Genomic DNA, 5,233 nt, shown 5'->3' with positions numbered 1-5,233 from the left:
ATGTGCTTCCAAAGACTTCTCCAGAAGAGTGAAAAGAGAACCTACAGATTGGGAAAAAAATATCTGACAAGGGACTTATCTCTAAAATTTATAGAAAACTCCAACACCCCAACAGCAAAAAGACAAACAATACAATTAAAAACTGGGCAGAAGACATGAATAGACACTTCACCAAAGAGGATATTAAGGCAGCCAGCATATGCATGAAGAAATGCTCAAGATCATTAGCCATCAGAGAGATGCAAATCAAAACAACAAGATACTGTCTTACCCCAGAACTAATGGCAAAGTTCAACAAGACAGAAATTAAAAGCTGACAAGGATGTGGAGAATCTGAGACTCTTATACACTGCTGGTGGGAATGTAAAATGACACACCACTGTGTAAAGCAGTATGGTGATTTCTAAAAACACTGGAATTAGAAATACCATTTGACCCTGCAATCTCATTACTAGGTATCTATCCTAAAGAAGCGAGAGCCAGGACAAGAACAGATATATGCACACCCATGTTAATCACAGCACTATTTACAATAGCAAAAAGATGGAAACAACCTACATGCTCATCGACAGAAGAATGAATAAGCAAACTATGGTACATATATGCAATGGAATACTATGAGACACTAAAGAATAATGTAGACTCTGCAAAACACCTCATAACATGGATGAACTTGGAGGACAATATGCTGAGTGAAATGAGTCAATCACAGAAGGACAAACATATTATTAGTTCATTATTATAAACAGTCAAGGGAAGGTTGATGTATGGAAGGAAACTTTCTTTATTGGTTACCAGGGGTGGGAGTGGTGGGGAGGAAACATTGAAAAAAAAATGCATTGACCTATGTCACTTTAGTTTGCTATTTCACTGTACATAAATTATATTTCAATAAAATGTATTTTTTAAAAAATGCACACATCAAAAAAAGAAAAAAGAGTCAAAATCAATACCTTTTCCCAGCATCTCCAGGGAAAAGAACAGCAAAGAAAAAAAAAAAAAAAAGCTTATAGTCACCAGAAGAAAAAAATAATAAAGATTTGAGCAGAAATAAAAGAGGAAAACAATAGGAAGAATCTACAAGACTAGCAGTTGGTTCTTTGAAAAGATTAATAAAATTAACAAACCACTGGCAAATCTAACAAAGGAGAAGAAGTTGCAAATTATTTGTATAAAAAATAAAGTAGATGATGTCACAATAAACCAAACTAAACCAAACCCACTGCCATACAGTTGGATCCGACTCATAGCGACCCCTCCTTGGGTTTTCAAGGAGGTATCACTATTAAAAAGTATAATAGCAGAACACTATGAAGACCTGGACTCCAAAAAATTTGAAACACAGAAGGAACAGATGAATTTCTATAATAGACTACCTACTCAAACTAAGATTATCCGATGTAGAAAATTTGAAGGTCCATCACAAAAGAAGAAATAGAGAAAGTCATAATAAATAAATCAATAAAAACTCCCAAAACACTCTCCTGTCCCAGATGGATTCACTGGTGAATTCTACCAAACATTGAGAGAAGAGGTGGCACCAATTCTACTCAAACTATTCCAGAACATAGAAAAGGATTGAATATTCCTGAATTCATTCTATGAAGAAGCATAACTTTGATACTAAAGCCAGGTAAATACACTACTGGAAAAAAAAAAAAAAAAGATTCTAAACCGATATCTTTCATGAACATGGAAATAAAAATTCCCAACAAAATCCCAGCCAATACGACATCACCTAAAAAAATAAAATATCACAACCAAGTGAGACTCATACCAGGTATGCAAGGAAGGTTTAATATCAGGAAAAAAATCAGTGTAAACCACCACATAAATAAAATGAAGGAAAAGAACTGCATGATCATATCAATTGATGCAGAAAAGGCATTTAACAAAACCAAACACCATTCTTGATAAATACACTCAGTAAAACACAATAGAAGGGAATTTCCTCAACATCATTAAGGGCATATACAAAAAACCGATGGCCAACATTATTCTCAATGGAGAGTGGCTGAAAGAATTCCCCCTATGAACAGGAATGCGACAAAGATGACCTTTATCACCATCTCTATTCTAATATGGTATTCGAAATCCTAGCCAGAGCAACAAGACAAGAAAGGAAATAAAAAGTGTTGAGATTTGTAAGATAGTAAAACTATCTCTATTTACAAATTATATCATCTTATACATAGGAGCTCTGGTAGCATAGTGCCTAAGGCACTTGACTGCTAACCAGAAGCTGGCAGTTCAAACCCACCAGCCACTCCTGGAAGGAAGGTTGGGCAATCTACTTCCATAGTGATACTGCCTTGGAAACCAAGGAGGGGTTGCTATAAGTTGGGTCCAACTCGACGTCACATAACAACAACAATCAGCACACTAAGATGAAAGAGGAAAATACAGAAATGGAACATAAAGTACAGACATAAACATGAATTTGAAAGAGCTTCTGAAGAGAATCCAGTATAAAAATAAAAGAGAGGCAGTAGATGTGGGATAATTTTAAAGGAAAATAAGAATCTGTCCATCTTTTGCCCATTTTTCTATTGGTTTATTTGTCTTTTCCTTATTGATTTGCAGGAATTTTTTTATATATGCAGGATATGCCTTTGTTGGCTATGGGTCTTATCTATTTCCCGTTACTTTGACACTTGCTTCTTTAGCCACTTAATCAATCCAGTTCTTTTAATCAATGGAATAAAGCATACTAGACTATGTATAATTATACTGCACCTGCTCTGTATGTAAGGGATTCTATCTAAGAGAATTATGAGCACATAATGGGCCAACTACTACATGTAACCAATGTATCCTTGCAGTATTAATCATATCTAACTTATCTAATTGAATAATTTTATTATCTAATTCCAAATTCACTGCAAAAGATAGACAAATTCTTCAACTATGAAATCCAAGTGGCCAAAAAAATGTGAAAGGAAGCAACTTTTAAGAGGGAAGAAAATAAATATGCAGGGCTGATAGTCTGTTTTCTTTTAGAAAATAAATAGACAACCTTCCCAAATTTGGCAGATTATATTCAACAAAAAACAAAGCCCAAACCGAGAGCTGATGAATGGTTGTGAGTCTGAATAAGTCCCCATGTGCTGATCACACTGCTTCCTTGGCCTGAGCCTGCATTATAAGCTCGGTCCTAGATTGATGTCCCTTGAGTCAACCTATTAGAGTATTTTCCAAGAAGAATGGCATTACTCTCCAAATAGCTCATGCTTGTGGGCATCCCCAAGGGCTCTCTGGACTTCACAAGAGGAAGCTCACAAGAAGAAAAGTGGAATTGAAAAGATTCTTTCTATACCTTGACTCTAATTGCTTTCTTACCATTGATATCAGGGTAAAGAGTCAAGTTTGCAAAAAAAAAAAAAAAAAAAATCAAGAATCATAAAGGAAGTAAGATCGTATTTTGCTTTCACAGAATATCTGGCATAATTTGAGTTTTATCTTTCTTACATATTTATTTGTTTTTATCCTGATGAGGTGAGATAAATGTTAAAGTAACAGAAAATCAGAAGATGCCCATAGGGGATTGAGAGTCTTGGAGAACTTCAAGACAGACAGACTTTATCCATTGATGAAAGGATGTGTACGAGAAAGTTTTAGAAGTGTTCAGTCCAGATGATAGGTGTGGAAATGGGGTATATCTTAAATATAACATCTATATTCTTATGTCTCCTGGTAGATAATTAAGTGACCTCTCGAAGATCTTGTTTTCTTATCCATAAAATGGATAAAATAATAATGTAAAAGCATAAAATAGGTAAACTATATAATTTATCAGAATTTTATTAGTACATAGAAGTTTAAATAATAGTACATACAATAAAATAATCATGGTTTTTTGTGTGTTTACCCTACATATTTGAATTAAATCTCAATGGTGACTGCCTCTATAAAACAAAGCAGTCTTTAAGACAGTGATGAGACAAATGCAAAAAACACAAATGGCCAAAATCTATTGACACGAGATCAATTTAACACAGTTGGAAAAACAAATTTTATGACTCAGATAAGAAGTTTCAGAAGATGAAAAAACTCATAAGATGATGGCTATCATATCCTTATGAGCAGTCTTGGGCTTTCTCTTAAGTTCCAAATACTTATCCCTAATGACCTACTAAGATCCCAAGAGGAGTCATTAATTTCTAGGTCATTGGGGAAATTTGGGGAGAAAAAAAACTATGAAAAAATGACTTTGGAGAAGATATCCACTCTCCTGGACAAGGAGCCAAGGAACTGTGTTTTGATGTAATAAGAAAGGTCAATATTTATGTTATTTGAGGACAACAGAACAAAAGTCATATACATGTTATTGATGGAATAGATGACATTAACCTGGAGAAGAGATAGCTAATGGAGGAAATTAATGATGTCTTCAATTTTGAGAAATTACACTCAACTAAATACATAATTATAAAGATACAACTAACTTCCACTTACTATACTAGCAATAGGAAATGCAGTAGTGAATAGATTATCATGATTTTTACCCTTATATTCTAGAGGGAGAAGATAGACATTAATCAAGTAATAATAAAACCAAAATCCAAACCCACTACCTATCTCATAGCAACCCTATAGGACAAAGTAGAACTGCCTCATTGGGTTTCCAAGGCTGTAAATCTTTGCAGGAACAGATTGCCTCATCTTTCTCCCACTGAGTAGCTGGTGGTTTTGAACTCCGACGTTTTGGTTAGAAGCCCAATTCTTTAGCCACTACACTGCCAGAACTCCTTAAGTCATAATAATGGAAATATAAGCTATTTGTATAAGATTAGATTCTATACCTGTGGAGATGATGGGAATGAAACAAAAATCTGAGTACTCAACCATGAAGTAAACAGCTTCAGGTATCAGTCAGTACAGCATTACCTGGAATAAGCTACCAATCATTAGCCAATAATCAGCTATTAAGAATGATTTAGAGTGAATTCTGAATAGGCAGGTAGGTAAGACTACATATTTTTATAAGGTATCTTTCGACTCTAAGACTATATAATTATAAGCTTACAATTTTTCAATTATGTCAGATGTTCACCCTTACATGCATATGTCTTGTTGTTGTTGTTATGTGTCGGCAAGTCAAACCTGACTCATAGCAACCCTTCCTTGGGTTTCCGAGACAGTATCACTATGGAAATAGATTGCCCAACCTTCCTTCCAAGGAGTGGCTGGTGGGTTTGAACCGCCAGCCTTCTGGTTAGCAGTCAAGTGCCTT

The sequence above is a fragment of the Orycteropus afer genome, unplaced genomic scaffold (genome assembly GCF_000298275.1).
Source record: "Orycteropus afer afer isolate SDZICR_OR568_19922 unplaced genomic scaffold, OryAfe1.0 scaffold00074, whole genome shotgun sequence".
In the NCBI taxonomy this organism is placed as follows: Eukaryota; Metazoa; Chordata; class Mammalia; order Tubulidentata; family Orycteropodidae; genus Orycteropus; species Orycteropus afer.
Note: the sequence above shows the minus strand (reverse complement) of the source record.